This window comes from Molossus molossus, unplaced genomic scaffold, assembly GCF_014108415.1.
Source record: "Molossus molossus isolate mMolMol1 unplaced genomic scaffold, mMolMol1.p scaffold_m16_p_18, whole genome shotgun sequence".
NCBI lineage: Eukaryota > Metazoa > Chordata > Mammalia > Chiroptera > Molossidae > Molossus > Molossus molossus.
Window position 1 is genome coordinate 15,112,100 of NW_023425353.1, and position 21,133 is coordinate 15,133,232.

The following is a 21,133-nucleotide window of genomic DNA, read 5'->3' on the forward strand; positions in this document are numbered from 1 at the left end:
CCCGACATTCTGCCCACACCGAGACCTCTTCCAGTCTGTGACTTTGCATGCTCTGGTCCATCCCCCTAGAATGCTCCTCTCCCCCATGAAGAGTGGCTGGGGTCTCCTCATTGTCAGATCTCAGCTGAAATGGCATTTCTCTTGCAGACCTCCCCAGACTCCACCATCTAAAAGAGCACTCCCTACATTTCCCCCCTTTTTAAACTTTATCTCCTTCAAAGAACTTTTTACACTTCATTTTGTTGTCTAATTCTTGTGTGGGCTTCCTGTGGGCCCGGCAACTCCATGAGGGCAAGAATAGTTTCTACTCATTACCTATGCCTGCCACAGAACCCGGACACACATCTGGGGGCCAGTAAGAATTTACTGTGCAAACATTGAATGAAGTGGCAACCCCATCCCAATTTTATGGTTGTGAGTGGCACCAGGATCCCTCTTCTCAAGGTCTGGACATCCTTAGTTTGGGGGGTGCTTGATAAAAAGTTCAAACCAATGAAAATAACAAGATGGTGATTTCACTGAGGCCCTGAGGGCTCTCCAGTGGCCCCACATAAGTGAGGGGATCAATGTTTTCTGCTTCCTGATAGTGAAGTGCATTTCAGAGGAGCCCTAGCCGGGTTATGTGTTCACTTCTTCCACTGCATTACTTCACAGCCTCCTCTCAACACCATGACAACCCCAGGTAAAATCAGCGGGGAGAGTTTGCCTGCCACTGTGACCTTCGGGTGTTTATTTTTGATGCTCTTCTTTTCTCTGAAGCCTCCTACTGTTAGAGGACACTCAGGGCCTGCCGCAGAAGTACAGAAGGACGTGGGTTTACCCCACATGTTGGCATCATGGAAATCACTTGGCTCCTCCCATGTGTCACAGCATTAGATAAATACCAAACTTACGCAGGTCAACCACCTCAGTGTGGGAAAGGCAAAATGCTCTAAGGTGAGAGAATGCAAAGATCACTGGCTGGCTCCTCTCAAAAGCTAAAGCCATACCTCATGATGGGACTGGGGGCAGGGATACAAAGCAGTGTGGCAAGCAGACCCTATTGACCTCCACCTCCTGGCGGCCGCATCCTATATAATCCTCTCCCCTGAGTGTGGGCAGAAACTGTGACTTGTTTCTACCCAAAGGATTAAGGGAAAGATGAAGGAATGTTGCTGATTTAAGATCCCAAATCCGTTTATTTTGAGCTAATCCAGAGAGAGGTCGTCCTCAGTGGGTCTGACTTAACCAGGTGAATGCCCTTAAAACAGGGGCTGCGCCCTCCCGGAAGCCAGAGGAAGCCTCCTTCCCAGCTTGCTGAAGTGTGCAGCTATGGTAAGGAAGCCCATTCGGCAAGGGACAGGAGGCAGTCTCCAGGACCTAAGGGTGGTCTCCAACCCACAGCCAGAAAACACCTGGGACCCTGGATCACACAACCACAAGGAAATGTGTAACAACCTCAGTCACACAACAACACAAATGAGCATAGAAGTGGATTCTTCTCCAGTTGAGCCTTCAGATGAGAATGCAACCCAAGTAACACCTTGATTGCAGCCTTGTGAGATATGGCAGAGGACCCAGTTAAAATATGCCTAAGACTCCTAGCACAGAGAAACTTGGAGAGAATAACTCTGTGTTATCCATTAAGTGTGTGGTGATTTGTTATGCAGCAATAGACCACTAACTCAGGCACTGATCTGAGCTAATCCCAGGAAATGATAGCCACAGAATCATCAACACCCACCCTCTGCAATGCCCTACTTGTGGTAGTCGGGGTCATTTCTACTTGCAGACAAAGCACTTCAGAAACTCCCTCTGGTGTAAACTTGGTCATTCATCAATTTACTGAGCACTTACTATGTGCCAGGCCCTGTGCTGAGGATTGAGGAATCAAAGATGGCTATAATATTGTCCTTCTTTCAAGGAGTTTGCAGACTAAGAGGACAGGTCATGGAAGTCACCCCTTCATGGGCACATATCTACAGTGAGCTGACAGTGTAGCAGGCACTGTGGCCAGATAAAATGTGCTCACCCTGAGATGTCAGTTAGATCAAAAGCCAATTATTACATTTTCAGTGATTATGATCCAGTTGTTATTAAAAGTTAAAGTATTTAAACTTAAAAATGAAATAAATTATATTAAAAATAAAGTTACTTCATACTCAAAACTCATCAAGTCCTACTTGGCTTTTTGTTTTTTTTTACATTTTACATTTTAGTACTATTATTTATGTTCTCAAGGTTATATACATATATTGTATATGTATGGTGAAAATGTATACCATTAGTGATTTCACAATGGTAGCTTAAAGTCGGCCATAGTGTGTATATTTACATCATGGAAATTAGAAAACAGTAAAAATGTGAGCTTTATTTAGTGCTTTGTTGATTATAGAGACTTAAAAAATGTGATAGAGAAATGTCAGCAATGCAGTAAACATAAAAGTATGTCATGTCTGTAGCCATTATATTTGAGTTGAACAAAAAATGAAGGAAATATTCTTCCAGTAGTCAAAAACTCTTGTCTGGTTTAGCAAAAAAGTCACTGGTGTATTGACAATCAAGTGAAGTATTGACATACATCTTCAGTGCTTTGCTTTCATCTTATTAACATAAGTAAACACATCAACCACCATTTATGACAGAACTACACTTGCTCATTCGATGACCTGAAAGACTTCTTTGATGAATCAGAAAGTAATTAAGTATGTATTCCTAGTCTAATTGTGTCAAATCACGGTGGAATTACAACCATAAATTGGCTAATACAAGATGCCAGCAAAAATGACTGAGAGCATTCTGTGAGAGTCGGTAACCATAGAGAATTTACAATAGAGAATATTGTGCATTTTCTTATTTAAACGACAAACATGTGTTTGATACACATCCTTTATACCAGCAAAATAGAATACATCCATGTATGTGTAGATGTACACACTTACCAGCACACCACTGGTGGAGACCGACACCGATAGCCGCCAGTGGGTTTGGGGCAACCATCAAGTGTGTAAAGCCACGAGGCAGTAGTGGGCAGATTTCTCTCTCTAGCCAAAAAGGTTTGATGGGGTGATTTCTGACCCAGGTCACTGCTCTCAAGTAGGTTGGGGAGGGTGTGGTTGTACAGGCTGAGGTAGAACACCAGCTTCCCCCATCACCCTCTGCCCACCCCGGGACAAGCTACCCACCCCTGACCCTCCTTCCAGCTCAATACGGAGAAAGGCACTCGGAAAGCAGTCAGACAAGGATTTCCCTTTGCTGCTCCCTGTCTGCGTCCCGGTTCCAGTTCTCTGCAGTCTGGGAGAGGGGGCCACACGCCGGAGGCAGCAAGCCCTCAGCACCCATCAGGACTCCCTGTGAAGGAGAAGGGCGGGGCCCTGGCCGGTTTGGCTCAGCGGTTAGAGCGTCAGCCTGCAGTCCACAGAGACCCGGGTTCAGTTCCCGCTAAGGGCATGTACCTTGGCTGCAGTTTGTCCCCGGCCCTGGTTGGGTCGTGTGGGTGGCGGCCACTCGATGTGTCCCTTTCACATCGATGTTTCTCTCTCTTCCTCTCTCTCCTTCCCGCTCTATCTGAGTAAAAAATGGAAAAATGTCCTCGGGTGAGGATAAAAAATAAAATAAAAAAATAAAAAAACAGGAGAAGGGCGGGGAGTCAAGGATCTCACGCGGGGCAAAGGCAGCAGCTGCCAGGCAGGAAGCGTCCTGCTCTGAGCCAGGCTCCATGCCATGAGTTTTACCCACACACCTCACTTAATTCTCTTGACAACACACTGAGGGCAGCTCTCTTATCAACCTCAGGCTACGAAGGAGGAGGCTCGGAGAGAGGAAGTGACTTGCCCAAGTCAGCTCACACTTCTGGCCATGTTGGAGTCTGGATTTGAACCCAGGTGAACGGACCGCGTGCATGCTAAAGCGATGGGTGGGGTCGGACCTTCAGCCATCTTGGTGAAGACACACTGTGCACACAGCAGGAAAGCAAGAACATAAGACCTCATGCATGTCCACAAGGGTGACAATAATGATGGTGACCTCATACATATCCATCATAGTGACAGTGATAATGATGATGACATATCCAGAAGAATCAAGAACAACATTCTTCCATTTCACTTGATTTTCAGATTTCTTTGCTGTTAGATTGTTTCCTCCAGCTAACAGAAAACAAATTCTTCATTCTTTTCATAAAATTTTATTGAGTTCCTAGTATATTCTAGGGATGGGAATTATAGCAAAGAACAAGACAGACCAGAAGAAACAAATGACAGAGCCCGCCTGATGACATCCGCCCCAGACTATGCTGGGAGGCACTTCTGGTTTTTTTGTGTTTTTTTTCCTCACCCGAGGACATTTTTCCATTTTGTTGTTCAGGTAGAGTGGGGGGGAGAGAGAGGAACAGAGAGAGAGAGAGAGAAACATCGACGTGAAGGGACACATCGAGTGGCTGCCACCCACACAACCGACCAGGGCCGGGGACAAACTGCAACCGAGGTACGTGCCCTTAGCGGGAACCGAACCCGGGTCTCTCCAGACCGCAGGCCGACGCTCTAACCGCTGAGCCAAACCGGCCAGGGCGGCACGTCTTTTTTTGCTTTTCATTGTAGCCAGGGGTCCCGGCCTGGTGTCTAGCCCAGAGGAGGTACAGTATTCATTAAACATTGGGATGAACAGCTGAATGGCCCAGGGTTCATCACACAGCCCAGAGGTGCCTGGAGACAACCAGAGTAAAGAAGCTCCCAATGTCTTCATGTCTGCCTTCCCTGGGTGGCCCCTGGAGAAGACCCACCAGCCCACATCCTGACCAGCCACCCACTCCCCTGAAGGGAGGCTCTGGGTCACCCCTCAGGCCATGGCCCCTGGATCTCTGCTCCCCCCTCAGGTACTGGAGAAGCCAGCCCCACTGCAGGAGGGCAGATCCCACCAGCAGGCTGCCTGGAAACTGCCAGGGATGAGCCCTCCAGTCTGGAGCCCCAATCAAAAAGCTACAGTGTGACCATGAAAACCAGGTTCTTCCTCTCCAGACCATCACACTGCCAGCTCCCCCGGAGCCCCACACCCCATGGCCTAGACAAGCAGGGTGGTCTCCAGTTCACATCCCCAGGGTTTACCTACGTTGTCAAACCTGTGCCCGCAACCAAGGAGCACTCCGTGGGCCTGGGGAGCAGGGCACTCAGCTGAAAGGAAAGGCTGGTGGAGACGTAGAATATTGATAATATACTTTATTGTAGCGATTATAAAGAGATACCTGTTAATTATAGAAAATGTATGGTCGGGGGGGAGGGGCGGAGTTGTGCCAAGAAGAACATTAAAGTCGCCGCAGTCCCGCTTCCAGGAGACAGCCCTGCTGCACCGGCTGCGTTCCTCGCAGTCTCCCTTCCACATCCGGGCCTGGCCCTCACGTGGTGTGGCTCGGGTCCCCCACAGATCCCCCACTTTCAGGAACCTGTGCGCGCGGAGAGAGGAGATGCCAGGTCCTGCCTCCACAACGTCGCCGGGCCCTTCGCAGCCCCGTTTCCCGGCCACCAGGAAGGATGACGGGAGCTGCAGGATCACAGTTGCACTGAAGGTCTCGCCACCCTGACGAGGGGAGGTTTGGAGTGAGATTTAACTTGACTCAGAAAAACAAAGAAATGTGGCATTTCTTAGAGGCATGGTGTGGAGTGACATCAGAGCGGCTGAACGATGGGTGGGTCGACGGTGGCTGCTGGGACAGCAGGCAACGGAGGGAGAGAAACAGAGAGGCACGGAAAGGGAAAGAGACAGAGACAGAACAAGAGAGACGTATGTATGCTTGTATGTGCATAGAAAATTCTAGAAGGATGCTTAGAAATTATGAGCAGTGCTTTCTTCTTGGAGAGTAGACAAAAGTGGACATTTAAATGGTTACTTCATAGAGCTCTGCAGTGTTCTGAATATTTCATCATGAACTAGCATTACTTGTATAATTGTTAGGACGTTTGAAGTGATTCCCCTTCAGACATTATGAATATGTTAGATGACATGGCAACGGGGATTCGAGCTGCAGATGGAACTCGTTCGCTGACCAGTGGACCCTCAGACTGGGAGATGATCCTGGATTATTCGGGTGGGCCCAAGGTAATCACAAGGGCCCTCAGAAGTGGAAGAGGAAAGCCAGCAGGAGGGGGTCAGAGAAAGATGTGCAGGAAGAAGGCCATAAAGATGCAATACTCTTCCAGCTAGTGTGGCTCAGTGGTTGAGTGTCGACCCATGCACCAAGAGGTCGCAGGTTCGATTCCCAGTCAGGCCACATGCCCAGGTTGTGGACCCGATCCCCAGTGGGGGGCATGCAGGAGGTGGCCAATCGATGTTCTCTCTCATCGATGTTTCTACCTCTCTCGCTCATCAATGTTTCTATCTCTCTCTCTCTCCCTAAAAATGAATAAAGAAAAAATAAAAAATACAACTGGCCCTAATGGCCATGGAAGAGGCCACAAGCCAAGAAATGGGGGTAGCCTCTGGAAACCGGAAAAGGAAAGGAAACACTTTTCCCCTGGGACCTCCAGAAGGGGATGCAGTCCCGCGAGACCTTGACTTTAGCTCAGTGAGACCTGTGTCAGACTTCTGACCTCGTTCAACCACCGTTTCTCTGTCCCCACCCAGAGCAACAGACACACACTGTGGACGGTTTGGCTGGGCCGCCGGTGACCCAGGCCTCCGAGCCCAAGGGCTTCTGCCCAGCTGCCCACCCCAGTCCTGACATCAGTGGGGTCACTTCCATTCCCACTGTTTGTTGTTGCTGTTGTTCAAAGGAACAGCAGGAACACAAGAGAAATGAATGGAGGAATGAACTGTTATGCCCGCGGAAGAGATTTCTAACTCTACTTGTATTCTGTCGCTGGCCCGTCTCTCATGCCAAGGCAGTGATTCTATTACATAGCAGATCAAGGCACAGGGCATATGTGGCCATGTTGGATTTGGTCAGTTAGCAAGGGTGAGAAGAACTGTAAATTGTGAGTAGTTATTGATGGTGGCACTTGGCCTAGCAACGCGTGTGCCTTTCTCCCGTCTTCAGCGCACACCCCGCTGCTTCTGTGATCAAGTTCTGTTGTAGCTGTGAAAATGCTGCTGAGCTCTGGCCAGGGTTCTCAGTGGTTAGAGCATTGGCCACACACCAAAGGGTCTCAGGTTGGATTCCCGGTCAAGGGCACATACCTGGATTGCAGGTTCGATCCTGTCCTGGCTGGTTAGGGTGTGTGTGGGAGGCAACCAACTGACCAATGTGTTTCTCTCACATCAGTGTTTCTCTGTGTCTCTCTGTGTCTCTTTCTCTTTCCCTCTCTCTCTTTTTCCCTTTCCTTCCCTCCCTTCCACTCTCTCTAAAAAAAAAAATCAATGGAAAAAATATGCTCGGGTGAGGACTAACAAAAAAAGAAAAAAAAAAATGCTGCTGGTTTGATGCTGAAGGTTGTACAGAAGAAATCCCTGCATAGGTCCTAGTCTGCTTTCTGCTCAAAGATTAGAACTAGAAAACTTGATGTAGAAGGCATTTGTTTCATTAGCAAACCAACTCTTTGGTCTTTGTGCTCCCAGAAGGTCAAATACAACCTACACAAACACATCTGTGAGCCCCTGCACACACACACTCTCACACTCTACAGGAACGCACACTTAGATACACACACGTGCACACACGCCCTGACGCTGCTCTGCCACCGCGTCTCAGACGTGCCGAGGTGGGCCTGTTCCTCTAGGCTCTTCCCTCTGAGCGAAGACTTCTAATTCAGCACCTACCCCAGCTCTGGGGAAATAATCATCAGATTAGTTTGTCTACTTGCCAGGAACATGCTCGGTGTTTTAAAAGCACTTTATTTCAAGAAATGCTGGAGATCCCTGGACATGCTGGAGTCCCAGGAAAGGTGCCGCTGCAGGATTCTGGAGCCTCCGTGCTGACTGCCCCTCTCAGGGGTGTGTGTGTGTGTGTGTGTGTGTGTGTGTCCCTCCCCAACTTCCTGCTTGCTAGCTGTCACCATAGGCAAATTACTGAACCTCTCTGTACCTCAGTTTCCTCATTTGTAGGTAATAAAGTACTTCCCTCCACAACCTGTGTGGCTCAGTGGATTGAGCTCGCCCCATGGACTGAGAAGTCCTGGTTCGATTCCTGGTCAGGGCACGTGCCCAGGTTGTGGGCTTGATCCTCAGTAGGGGGCATGCAGGAGGCGGCCGATTGATGTTTCTCAGGTCGATGTTTCTATCTCTCCCTTCCTCTCTCTCTAAAAAATCAATAAAAACATTAAAAAATAATAAAATGAAATAGACTGAAATAAAGTACTTCCCTTGGAGAGTTGTTGTCAGGATGAATTCAGTCGTGCGTGTGCCTTGTGTGCCTTGTCTGCCTTGTGTGCCAGAGCACCAGGCACACAGCAAGTGCTCCATAAGTCTGAGCCCCACACTCAGCTAGTCTCTCACCTGTTCACACACACACTCACACACACACACTCACACCGCAGAGGCGTGCTCAAAAGCTGGCCTTCTATTTGGACGACTTTTCCCCAGGTTTTGCAAGCACCTTGATATTCGTTTTCTTGCTTTTATCTCAACAAAACCTTCAGGGTAGGAAGGCTGGAGTTATTGGTTCTGTTTTTTAAAGGGGGAGGAAACAAAGGTGCACACAGATGACAAGGCGTGCCTTGCCTATAAAAAGTCATTGCCGTGTGTTTGCACACACACCCACACATGCACACACGCACGGAAACGGCCGGCAGCTGAGGAGGGTCAAGGAAGATGGGGCTTTGCGACAGGACCATGTGCGGTCCTTAGAATCACACCTAGCCGTCTTCCAGAATGGGGGGAACACCTGGGCTCGGGTGCTCAGTGAACACGCAAGCAGAGTGCACAGGAAGACTTCCACTGCACAGCTGGGGCTGGGGGTACAACAGGCAGAAAGTTAACCTCGTTCCCAACAGGACGTTGTACTTGCCTGATTTCTTTCCCCTGTACTGTTCAGTGTGGTCCAAAACGTCCACAATGGGACTGTATTGTTTTTATAATTAAATAAGAGCAGCAGAAGGGACAGTGACCATTCCCACCACCTCCTGGCCACCCACCGGCCTTTGGCACCAACACCCCCCAAGGAAATGAATCAACTGCCAAACACCAACAAGTGCACTTTCAAGACCTCCTACCGAACTAAACTTGACACTGACCCCCCTCTTTCAGCGTTACCATCCGAGAGAACAGAGGGGCACCCCAACCCTCTCACAGGGAAAGTCAAAAATCACAGACTTTATTGAGCATCTACTATGGGGCCCGTGTTCCCCACTTGCACAGCAGGCTGGGTGGTGGGGAGCCCCTGGCACACACAGGAACCAGCGGCTTCCCTCCTGAGTCCCGGGGAACATCCCCTCGGAGGCCTGCTCAGGTTGTGCTTCTGCGACGGCTTGGCCCTGGGAAGGAAAACGAAAGGATGATTTCACAATGGTAATCAGCTTCTCTGCAACCGGAGCCCTCAGGGCGACTGCCTCGGGCCTTCCCTTCCTCCCAGGGCTGCTGTAAGGGCGCCTGAGACCCAGAGGGTCACGCAACTGCTCAGGGCAGAGTGGGGGCCACAGCTCTGGCTCTCAGACCGGTGCTGTGTGTATTGGCCAGTGCAGGAATGAGCCAGCACTCATTCATTCACTCACTCATTCATTCATTCAGGAAACCGTAACTGCTCACCCGCTGAGCACGTACCAGGCACTGTTCTAGTGAGCAGCCCCAACTAGGCCATGGGATTCACTTTCCAGTAGAGCGAGACAGGGATAAACAAACCAATATTCGGGAAATGTCACTTCAGGCTGTTTTAAGTGCTATAAAGAAAACAAAACAGGATTGCACTTGTAATTAGCAGAATAATGGTCCTCAAAGATGCCCAAGTCCCAAAACCCAAAGCCTTGTAATATTAATCACATAGCAAAAGGGAATTACGGTTGTAGGTGGAATCAGGGTTGCTGCTCTTCTGATTTTAAGACAAGAGTGTCTTCGAGCGTCCAGGGAACCAGGTATTCACAACGTCCAAGCCGGTGACGAGGAGCTAGAAGATGAGAGCCTGCTGGCTCCGAGCGTGGAGGAGGGGCCGTAAGCCAAGGAGTCTGAGAGCCTCTGGAAGCGGGAAAGACAAGGAAACAGCCCCCCCTCCTCCAGAACGAGCGCAGACCTGCGCACCTGGACCCCGGACCCGAGCCCTGCGTCAGATCTCTGGCCTGCAGAACTGGGAGACAACACACTCGAGTGTTCAAAGCACATTTGTTACAACACAAACAGGAAAGGAGCAGAGCTCCCTCTAGACAGCTTCCCTCACCACCTGCTAAATGCAGAGAGTTCTCCTGCTAGCTGCGGTCACAGGCTCCATCACAGAACTTATCGAGATTTTAATTCAATAATTCAGTTGCTTATTTACTTTCAACGGCAGGGGAGGAGGACACCCCTGAGGAGGTGGTCACTGGAGGTCAGATCTGAAGGATAAGAAGCACCAGCCCTGAGCATAGGATGTGCCCCCAGGGGGCCCACTTCCCCCCCCAGGGACCAGCTGGGCAGCCAGAACACAGGCCTGGGCCACCTCAGTCCCCAGGAGCCTCGTCCTCCCTCCAGCTCCTAGGTCCTCGTGTTTATTCTCTGAGCAGCTATTGGCCTCATGTCCACGGACGCCCATGTCAAGCAGGCAGGCCGTGCGTCCTTCCTGGCAGCAGCCAGGGTAGAGATCACCAAGTACAGAAGTAAACGAGGGAGAAAGGCCGGAAGGGGTCCATGGGGGATGCGGTACCTCCTGGGAAAGCCCTCATCCTAAAGGGAAAGGCCTCAGAAATACGAATGAGGGGTGGCAAGCAGGGGCGAGGGGGTGTGGAATCAGGAGTGGGGGACACTGAGCCCCTCTAACGCATGGGAGTCCTAGAGAGGGAGGCAGCACCCACTGCATTCACTACCGCACTGAACTCCTGCCGTGTCGGCCTGCTCGGTTCCTCCCCCAGCTGCAGCTGCTCACTCCGCGGGCCCAGCCCCTGCAGAACCTTTGCCCCAGACCACTTTCCCTAGTTGGCTCATCCTGATCAGGGCCCCCTTTTATCATCCAGGCTCACTCTCCTTCTTTGCTGCCCCACTCCAACCAACAGTCTGTCTGAGTCTTCACCCCAGGCTGACCTCCTTGCTTCCTCCACCCCTCCACCCCCAATGCAGGCCTCCGAGCAGGTGGCAGCACCTTCTCTAACTCTCCCTGCACCCCACTTTATCCCCAGGGCCTGGGAGGCTGACAGCATGGGATTGGCTGGGGGGCAGTGTTTTGTTGTGTGTTTTTAGGCAGCGATTGTGATATATCATTCCGGATTAAGTTGCTCAAATTCCCAGCCGAACCTCCTCTGCCAAGGCCCAGAGAACTCTGTGGGGGAGAGGCAGGCAGCCCGGGCCCTAGCCAGGGCTCCAAGGGGCTCCTCAGCCAGGCTAGACCTGAGACTCACTTCCTGCCGGAGAGCCCTCAGATTACCTTCCTCCTTCAGAGGGAGACTGTTCCACGGGCCGGGGAGAGTTCACGGCAGGCCTGTCCCACGGCAGGAGGAGCTGGCTACCCTCGCTGCTCCGTGAACCGCTTCATCTCCCCTCCGGAACGGCTGCATCCACAGGGCCCCTGGGAGGCCCCCGCCCCTGTGAGACCAGGAGCCGGACTCTCTTCACAGAGCGGTGGTCAGCTGGCTGGGGTCCGAGGCACCAGCTGGACCCTCTCGCCTCCTCCACTGAAGCAGGGGAGTGGGAGCCGGGAGCCCTCAGGTACATCTCTACCCAAATGCAAGAGAAAGAAGAATGAAGGTGGGGTGGATGGAAGACAAGGGGCGCAGGAGCCTGAGAAGACGAGAGGAGAGGAAGGAGACCGCATAACGAAAGAGATTTCTGAGATCAGACTTGGGAAGGCAGGTCGATTTCACCTGAGGGGCCAGTTCTGGTCAGTTCTGGTGAACCGTGAGGGGGACCTGCGGCTTGGTTCGGACTCGGTGCAGAGGCTGCCACGATTCCCTGGGATGTCTGCCAAGGGCACAGACTGAGGGGCTGTGCGAGCCAGGGATCTGATAACCGCACGCAGGCTCTTGTCCTTACCCCAGAGGCCTCTTGAGATTCCGTCCTTCATTCAGTCTTCTGGTCGTTCAAGAAACACATGCTGCCATCAACGATGAGCCGCACGAATATTTGAAGAATGAATGAAGAAAGAAGGAATGTTGTTCTTTGGCCCCAACTCTTTCCTTTTTTTTTTTTTTTTTTTTAGAATAATGGTCTGAAAAGTTACATTAAATGTTCATGGTCTTGATCTTGAAAGGTTTTTCTAGCCACATAATGTCAGACTAACCCCTTCCTTTAAGACCCAGTTTTCTCATCTGTAAAATGGGAGTGATCATCTGGATATCCTCTATTAATCCCTGCAGTTCTCACTGGCTGGCATCTGGGGTAATAATCACGAAAACACATACAATAGCACTGACTGTGCCAGGCTCTGTGCTAAGTACTCTCTATATAATAACACATTGGATCTTCGTGTCACCTCTATGAAGAAGGCACCATCCCTACTCCCATTCTGCAGGTGGGCAACCGAGGCCCTGAGAGATTCAACCTGCCAGGCAGTGTGTGCCCACCACTGCTCCAGGCTGCAGTTCGTTCTAAGTCTGTGTCTGAAGGGGAGCTGGTGCAGGAGTGTCTTTCCAGACAATTCCTTCAGTGAGCAATTTCACCTGCATGTCAGGTAAACAGGGAGTCAATGATTAACAAGATGGGATGGCAAAGCCGATGTGGTCCCAGCCGGAAAGTTATAAAACAGCTTGTCCAGATAGTCATTTCGAACCAGTTTTGACATGTGCCGTAAAGGAGGTAGCCCAGAATCAGAACAGACTTCTCTGAGATTAAGTTTACAGAGGAATGCTAGCAAGGGTAGGAGGACGGGTGGGTAAGTACTTGGCACACAGCAGACTCTAAGAGAAGGGGGAGAGAGGAGAGGGAGGAGGAGCAGTTCTGCACAGAGAAGGCAGGAGCTGGTGGTGGGAGGCGAGGTAGCGAGGTGGTCACTCTCAGGCAGACCACAGCGATGGGGAAGAGTTGGGCTTAGCCCAGTGTTTTCTCTAGTCTGTCCATCCATCTGTCTGCTCTAGTGCATCTGCCAGCCCCCCAGACAGGCTGCCCACTGCCCACCTCAAGCCACACCAGGCCAGCCAATGTTAGACGGGCTGGTCTCAGGGAGGTGGAGCAGCTGTCTTGTGGTCATCGTTGACACACCTCTTTCTGAGCCCGACCCCATGTTTACGCACAGGCCCAGCAGCTCTGTTCCAGTAGAAAACAGGGAGCCTGCAGAGCCTGGGGTGGAGGGGTGGGGGATGCCCGAAGCCATGATTTGCCAACATGCTGGGCTGGGCAGCTCCTCCTCAGATGGCACCTGTCTAATATTCACAGTCTAGCTCGGCTTCCGGGGGCAGTGGCCAGGCTGTGTGAGGGAGGGATGCCCCATCCCAGCCTGGGACCCCGCAGGCAGACCCTGTGACCACGAGATGGAACACACTCATCAGATAGGCCTGGCCATGTGACCACCCTGGAGCCAGAAATGAGGCCAGCCCTACCCAACTGTATGATGGTATGAGGGCAATCATTAAAAGAAGGGAGAACGGATGCTGGGCAGATGACCAAAGTAATAAATGTCCACCACACCCTAGCTCCAACCATCCCCACTTCATTTCACTGGTTACTAAGGTAACAGATGGCCACACCGCATACATTATCCTACTGTGTGAGAAACTTTGTACTTGGACAGGTCATTTAATCTCTCTGAAGCCAGATTTCCTCAGAGATAAAGTGCAGTTGATAAAATAATCTGCTTCATAAGATTGTTGGGAAGATGAAATGAAAGGACACCGGGTTCCGGATGGACAGACTAATAGTAATAATACTCGTTAGCATCATTATTATGATTATTAGTAAGATTCTTTCTCCTTCGGAGATCTCTGGAGCCCACACCTCCTAGGAAAGATGTATGTCTTAATGCCTCCCGAGACCCCACCTGGTTACTCAAAGCAACCAGGACCCAGCTGCCCCGGTCCGGGGGGAACACAACTACCCGCTGGGTCTGAGGTGAATCTCCTCCTGCTCGACCTGCTGGAGTGACTCAGGCCGGCCAGCAGCAGGGGTGAACCCGGATGCTCCAGGCAGCCCCTCGCCGGTCCAGGAGTTCTCTCTGGTGAGCACAGCCTGGTTCCCAGCAAACAGGCTCAGCCCTGAAGATGCCCAGCAGCCTCAGAGCCTCCTGGACGCCGGAGGGGAAGGGTCCGCATGTCCAGACGGACAGCCTCCTGCTGCGGCTCTGTCAGGCCTGGAGAAGCCCCTGCCCTCTGCACACACTTTTCTCTCGTCCTGGAGGAATTGCCCAAGGGACAGAGCAAGGGGCCCGCGCGCCTGCCCGCCCAGAGCACTTCCTTCCTCGCATACTCCTGGGGCGACGCTCTCCTTTCCTCGTCACTAAATCAAAGACTGTGGCAACGTACAGACAGAGCAACTGAGGCTGAGAAAGGATATGTCCACAGACTGGTGGCAGCACCCAGAGTGGGCAGCCCCCACTCCTGACTGTCATGTTACTCAGACTTGTCATTTCTGAGCCAGAGGAGGCCTCTGGAACCCAAAGGTGTCCATAGGGATTGAACTGCCACTTCCTGGGGCCTCCCGGGTGCCAGGCACTGAGCGAAGCACCTCGGTGATGCCCTGACCAGGTAAACAGAGAGCAGGAGGCTGAGCCCTGCAGGGCATGGGGGCTGGCGGAGCCTCCCTGTGAAAAGGGCCCTGCCTGGCAGGGAGGGAGGAGGGCAGGACAGGAGCTCTCTTCCGACGGAAGCCTGCCCTCTCCGCCCTCCAGGCTCCCCCGCCCAGCGCGAGGAGCAGCAGGGCCCTGTGTACCTTGGGCCAAGACGGGCCACACCTGCCTTGGGAGTCCACAGACTGCGGTCCACAACCAAGCCCAGTCCACCGCCTGTTTGATAAACAAAGGTTTATTAGAACACAGCCACATTCATTCATTTAGAAACTGCCCGCAGCTGCTTCCCTGCTGCAGCGGCCGAGCGGAGCCCAGGGACCGAGCACACGCTCCCGCAAAGCCCAGCGTAGCTCCTGGCTGGCCCTTCGCAGACCACTTCCCGGCCCTGGGCTAGAGACCAGCACAGAGTGGTTAAGATGTGGGGTCTGCGTTTGTCTCTGAGCTCCTTTCTCAGCGTTGGCTCCTACCAGCTCAGACCCGACTGCCCTGTGCCTCGGTTTCCCCAAATTCCTCACTGAGCTGCTGTAGGATTAAGTTAGTTACAATGAGGCAGGGTCTCACTAAGGTGCCTGTTGTGTTGTCCTGGGAAACACTTCGGGAACTTGGGGGGTACGAGCTCTGACATTCCTGTGCCTCTTCCTAGCTCCCTGTGTCTCCTGCAGCGTGGTCCTGCACGGTCAATCATTCTACCCCTGGCCAGAGCTGAAGAAACCATCAAAACCAATAAATAAAATTAAAACAGGGCATAATGGAAATAACGGGCTTATTTCCTCCTGAAATAAATGTCCCAGGGACAAATTGCTGGAGCCACCAGCCTTATTGTTTATAGATTTATTCACTGTTTATCTCCCTCTGTATTGGTGACATGATTAATAATTGCCTATAAATACTGAGAGTTTACAAGAAGGACCATTTAGAGAAAGAGAGGCAGCCTCTGGTTACTTTCATTACCACACACAGGCCTGGGCCACCGTGGGGGGAAGTCGGGGCACAGGAAAATTGGGCCTGGGCAGTTACACACACCTCGGTTCTAGGCCGGAATCAGAACCCCCTGACTCACGTGTGGGTGCGTGTGCATGTGTGTGTGAATGTGTGTGCATGTGTGTGCACGTGTGTGCATGTGTGTGCGCGTGAATATGTGTGCGTGCATTGTGTGCATATGTGTGCATGTGTGTGCGTGCGTGTGTGTGCATGAGCATGCACATGTCTGTCACTTTCAGTCTGTTAGTGTCTCTGCCTCTTCTTTGTTCCGTTCCTGTCTACCTCAGTTTCAGTCTTTCTTCCTGAGTTGGTCTCCCTCAGACCCTGCAGCTCCCTCTGTAGTTTTCACCCCCACTCCCACGCATGCAGGATTCATCCCTTACCGTGACTCCCAGCCCACACGTGGCAGAACAGAAAAAAGCCAGTGGAAAACAGATAGTGCCCCTGCTTTTGGTGACAACATTTACTCCAGAGACTTTCTAGGAATGATGCGGAAAATGACCCGTGCTTGAATTTCAGAGAAGGCTGGTGAGATTCTGGCATCTGAGCAGGTCCTCTGCACAGAGTTCAGCTTTGGAGGAAAATCTGGGCAACAGGTAAAAGGAAGTCGCTATTTAGACGGAGGGAGCAGCTCCCGTTCTGCCTGTTTTTCTTCTCTTCTTTTCCAAGCAGAAAGCCACTCCCATCGCTCTACAGTGCGCACTGTACCCCTGCTACGTGCCCCGGGGCTGGCATCAGAGACGGGGAAGCCCCTGAGGGCCGCTGCCTGGAGCGGAGCCGTCCCCCACCTCAGGGCAACGGGGAGCATGACAAAGCTCCTTAACAGGAGGATTCTCAGAGTCCAAGGAAGGGCCAGGAGCCAGGGTGCAGGGAAGGCTCCTTGGGAAAGAGCTACTCCTCCGGCTGAGCTGACATTCATCACTGGCCCAGCTGACTTCTCCCTGCACCTCCTTGTTGTCCTCAGAACAAAGCCCAAGGCCATTCCCCAGTCAAGACCCTAATAGGTCACTTTGGTCTCTACCATCAGAGTACCATGTTCGGTCTCTCTTGTGAGCCTCTTCTCGGAACAGCTTCTAGGAGAACGTCATCTGCCTAGATGTCACTCCCTCCAGGAAGTCCTCTCTGACAGCCCCCAGGCCGGGAGGTCCCCTGCCTTCTGCCCGCACCCTGTGTTTCTGGGAGGGGAGGTCTGTCCTCCACTCTGTCCCCCACCCCCAGCATCGTAATTGCTCAGAGGAGATCCTCTGGAAATACCGTAGGATGAATAATTAAGCTGGATTTTTTTTTAATGTCACAGAGATCCCCAAATACCTCCTGACCAAGCAGACTCAAAGGGCTCAGCCTGCTCAGGGCGTGACTGTGGGGAGCGGTGTCGGCCACGTCCACTGCGTTTCCTCTGGTTCAGGGGGACCGATGCTGGCGAGACGACCTGGTTCCAACTCCGCTGGCCTGCGCCCCACACCGAGAAGGCCCCACTCCAGGGTGACAAGTCTCACGTGGGAGAGAACCTGCACCCTCTTCTGTTCTCAGCCGAAAAGTGTGCTCTGCTTGCTTCACTAGGCCCGGCGATGGTGGGCCGGCGGTGCGTCCAGGTCACTAGGCCCGGCGAGGGTGGGCCGGCGGTGCATCCAGGTCACTAGGCCCGGAGAGGGTGGGCCGGCGGTGCATCCAGGTCACTAGGCCCGGAGAGGGTGGGCCGGCGGTGCGTCCAGGTCACTAGGCCCGGAGAGGGTGGGTCGGCGGTACATCCAGGTCACTAGGCCCGGAGAGGGTGGGCCGGCGGTGCATCCAGGTCACTAGGCCCGGCGAGGGTGGGCCGGCGGTGCGTCCAGGTCACTAGGCCCGGCGAGGATGGGCCGGCGGTGCGTCCAGGTCACTAGGCCCGGCGAGGGTGGGTCGGCAGTGCGTCCAGGTCACTAGGCCCGGAGAGGGTGGGCCGGCGGTGCGTCCAGGTCACTAGGCCCGGCGAGGGTGGGCCGGCGGTGCGTCCAGGTCACTAGGCCCGGAGAGGGTGGGCCGGCGGTGCATCCAGGTCACTAGGCCCGGCGAGGGTGGGCCGGCGGTGCATCCAGGTCACTAGGCCCGGCGAGGGTGGGCCGGCGGTGCATCCAGGTCACTAGGCCGGGAGAGGGTGGGCCGGCGGTGCATCCAGGTCACTAGGCCCGGCGAGGGTGGGCCGGCAGTGCGTCCAGGTCACTAGGCCCGGAGAGGGTGGGCCGGCGGTGCGTCCAGGTCACTAGGCCGGGCAAGGGTGGGTCGGCAGTGCGTCCAGGTCACTAGGCCCGGAGAGGGTGGGCCGGCAGTGCGTCCAGGTCACTAGGCCCGGAGAGGGTGGGCCGGCAGTGCGTCCAGGTCACAAGGCCCGGAGAGGGTGGCGTCCAGTAGTGTATACAGGTCACGGGGGTTTAGCCAGATACATACCTCAGAGTTGCAGTGCCTGGAATCAGGCACTCAGTGAGCCCTCAACAAACGGCAGCTATTTGTTACACTTTATTCTTTTTATTATCAGTTAAGCAAATCTTGCTCAAGAGCTCACTAAGCAAACAGTCTGGTCCCTCTGTCCTGACATAGGTGCAGGGCCTGGGGTCAGACAACAAGAAAAGTCAGAAAAGGAGGCTCCCGGGGGTCACGGAGGGCGGATGACAGGCTGCGGCCCCCAGGCAGAGCCAACAGGGAAGGGGGTGGGGGGTAGGGGAGGGCGACCCTGCAGGCCCTGGTCTGAAGTGGGGAGAATGGTGGAGCCTACGCCGGACGGGAACCCGAGGGCAGCGGAGGGCAGATCCGGTTTATGCTGCTCTGAGCTGGTTTCCTCAGATCCAAGCCCGAAGGAAAAGATACAAGGGAGAGGAGTGTCTGTGGGAAGGGACCCAGATGGCACCGGCAGGGGAGGGGGGAGTGTGACGGGAAGGACAGGACACTGCAAAGGGGGTGGTAGCCACCAGGCCACTGTGGAAACTGAGGCTGGTTCCATTGCGGGACTCGGGACAGCGCGGACCCGGCTCAGACTTGCCGCACCGTGTTAGTCCGCGAGGGCTCCATAACAGCGCCGCAGACTGGGTGGCCCAACAACAGAAATGTATTGTCTCACAGTTCTGGGACCAGGAACTGAGAGCAAGGTGTCACAGAGCCTGCTCCCTCCGAAGGTGCTGGGGACGGAGCCTCTCTCCCAGCTTCCGGAGGTCCCGGAGGTGGGCAGTCACTCCACTCTCCCACGGTGTCTGTGTCTCTGTGTCAGAACCTCCCCTTCTTAGAAAGACACCAGCCATTCTGGATTAGGGGCCCGACCTATAGACCCCATCTTAACTAATTACATCTGCAACCCATCGCCAAGTCAGGTCACATTCTGAGGTACTGGGGGTTAGCACTTCAGCATAAGAATTTTAAGGGGACACCATCCAACCCATCATGCCATGTGGGAATGAGAAGGCTGGGGTGTTATCCTCAACCTCTCAACCACACCAGCTAAGGGCTGTTCCGGGGCATCCACGCCCCAGCTCTCGCGGCCTACCCCCAGGTGGGCCAGGAGGAAGCCCTCGGGTGGGTGTCACAGGTTCCTGTGGCCAACACTAGGGTAAGTGCTAGAATGGTGCATGTCTGCTACTCTCTCCGTTGCAAACCTTCTAAGATGGGAGTGGAATCTATTGCTTCTGCCTGAAGTGCTAAGTTGAAAAGGTTCTGAGGCCAAGATCTAATCAGTTGCTGATGTCTCCCATGGGTGCAGGGGATCCAGACACAGCACGCATGCCATGTGTGAGTCATTTCCTCTCCCAGGTGTGTCTGGATGGGCCCTTCCTGCTCTCTGTAATGCGGCCAGTAGTTGAGGTGTGGCCCCGGACACAGAGGAGAACACCAGACTGTCAGCGAGTGAATGCACAGCTATACAGCTGCAGCTGTTGCCACTTGGAACCCTTTCTCCAAGCTCCACACCTGGCTTCAGCTCTCAGCCCCTTAGAAACAACCTGCCAGCCCCGGCTGGTTTGGCTCTGAGGTTAGACTGTCGGCCCGTGGACCGAAGGGTCTCAGGTTCCATCCCTGGCACTGGTCGGGTCATGCAGGAGGCAACCAATTGATGTGTCTCTCTCACATCAATGTCCCACACACACACACTCTATCTAAAAATTCTTTTAAATCAGTGGAAAAGTACACTTGGGTGAGTGGAACCTGTGGCTGATGCCCACGTCAGGGAAGACGCGGAGCTTGTCCGCAGAGCTCAGCGTCCACAGGGGAGATTTAACGGGAGACACCCCTTGTTTATCCGTCAAGGTGCTCTCCTCAACCCTTCCAGCCCGGAGAGAGAGGAGACCTTCCCCATCCGTCTTGATCCTGGGACAAGTCACGGTGGAGCTGAAAGGCCCCTTTGTGCAGAGGGCTCCGGGAAACAGTAGGAAGCTGACATCCCAGCTGCGACAGAGCGGTTAAGAAATGTCACAAGCAATCAGGCAGCGAGCTACTCTGATGGCATCTGGGTTCCACAGAAAGAACAGACATCCGTGTGGGAACCTGCCATGGGGCTGCCAGCAGGGAGGAGACGGGCAGAGGCCAGCTGGCCAGCAAACCTCATCCAGACAGGTGGCTTCCCTGCCCCATGCCCGCCCCTTTTAGAAGAGGTAACTAGCATCACTGTCATTTTACAAAAGAGGGAGCCAAGGCCCCAAAACACACAACCAGCAAGTGGCAAACTCGGGTCTGTGTGGTCACAAATCTCATCCTCTTTCCCAACATCACAAGCCTTTTACTGCCCAATTCTTTCAGGACCAAAACCACACGCACCAGCCCCACTGCTCAGCCCCTGCATCACCACCTGCTGGTGGGACCTGTCTACAACAGGAGGCGATGCGTTGCAATGGCTGAGAAAGGGACTCCAGCCCTGGCTGGTTTGGCTCAGCAGTTAGAGCGTCAGCCTGTGGGCCAGAGAGTCCTGGGTTCGGTTCCCGCTATGGGCACGTACCTTGGTTGCAGTTTGTCCCCGGCCTTCATTGGGGTCGTGTGGGTGGTGGCTGATCCATGTGTCTCTCTCACATCAATGTTTCCCTCTTTCTCTCTTTCCCCCTCTCTCCCTCCCGCTCTGTCTGAAGATAAATGCAAAAAAAAAAAAAAAAAAGTCCTTGGGTGAGGATTTAAAAAAAAAAAAAGATGGATTCCAGCAGCCCCAGGTCACTGATGTCACCAGGAGAAAACAGCCTCTCTCCCCAGTTTCCAAACCCACCCGAGGAAAAACTCTGATTGGCCTTGCTTGGGTCACATGCTCCTTCCTGAACCATTCGCAAGGAAAACACAACGCTTTGGCTGGCCAGCCCTTAGGACAGGGTGGAGTGACCATGATGAATGTCCCCCAACCCAGGAAGGGTTAGGGAAGACTTGCCAGGGGAAGTGACTCCTACACTGGGACCTGAGTAGGAGTATCCCAGGCGAAGAGGC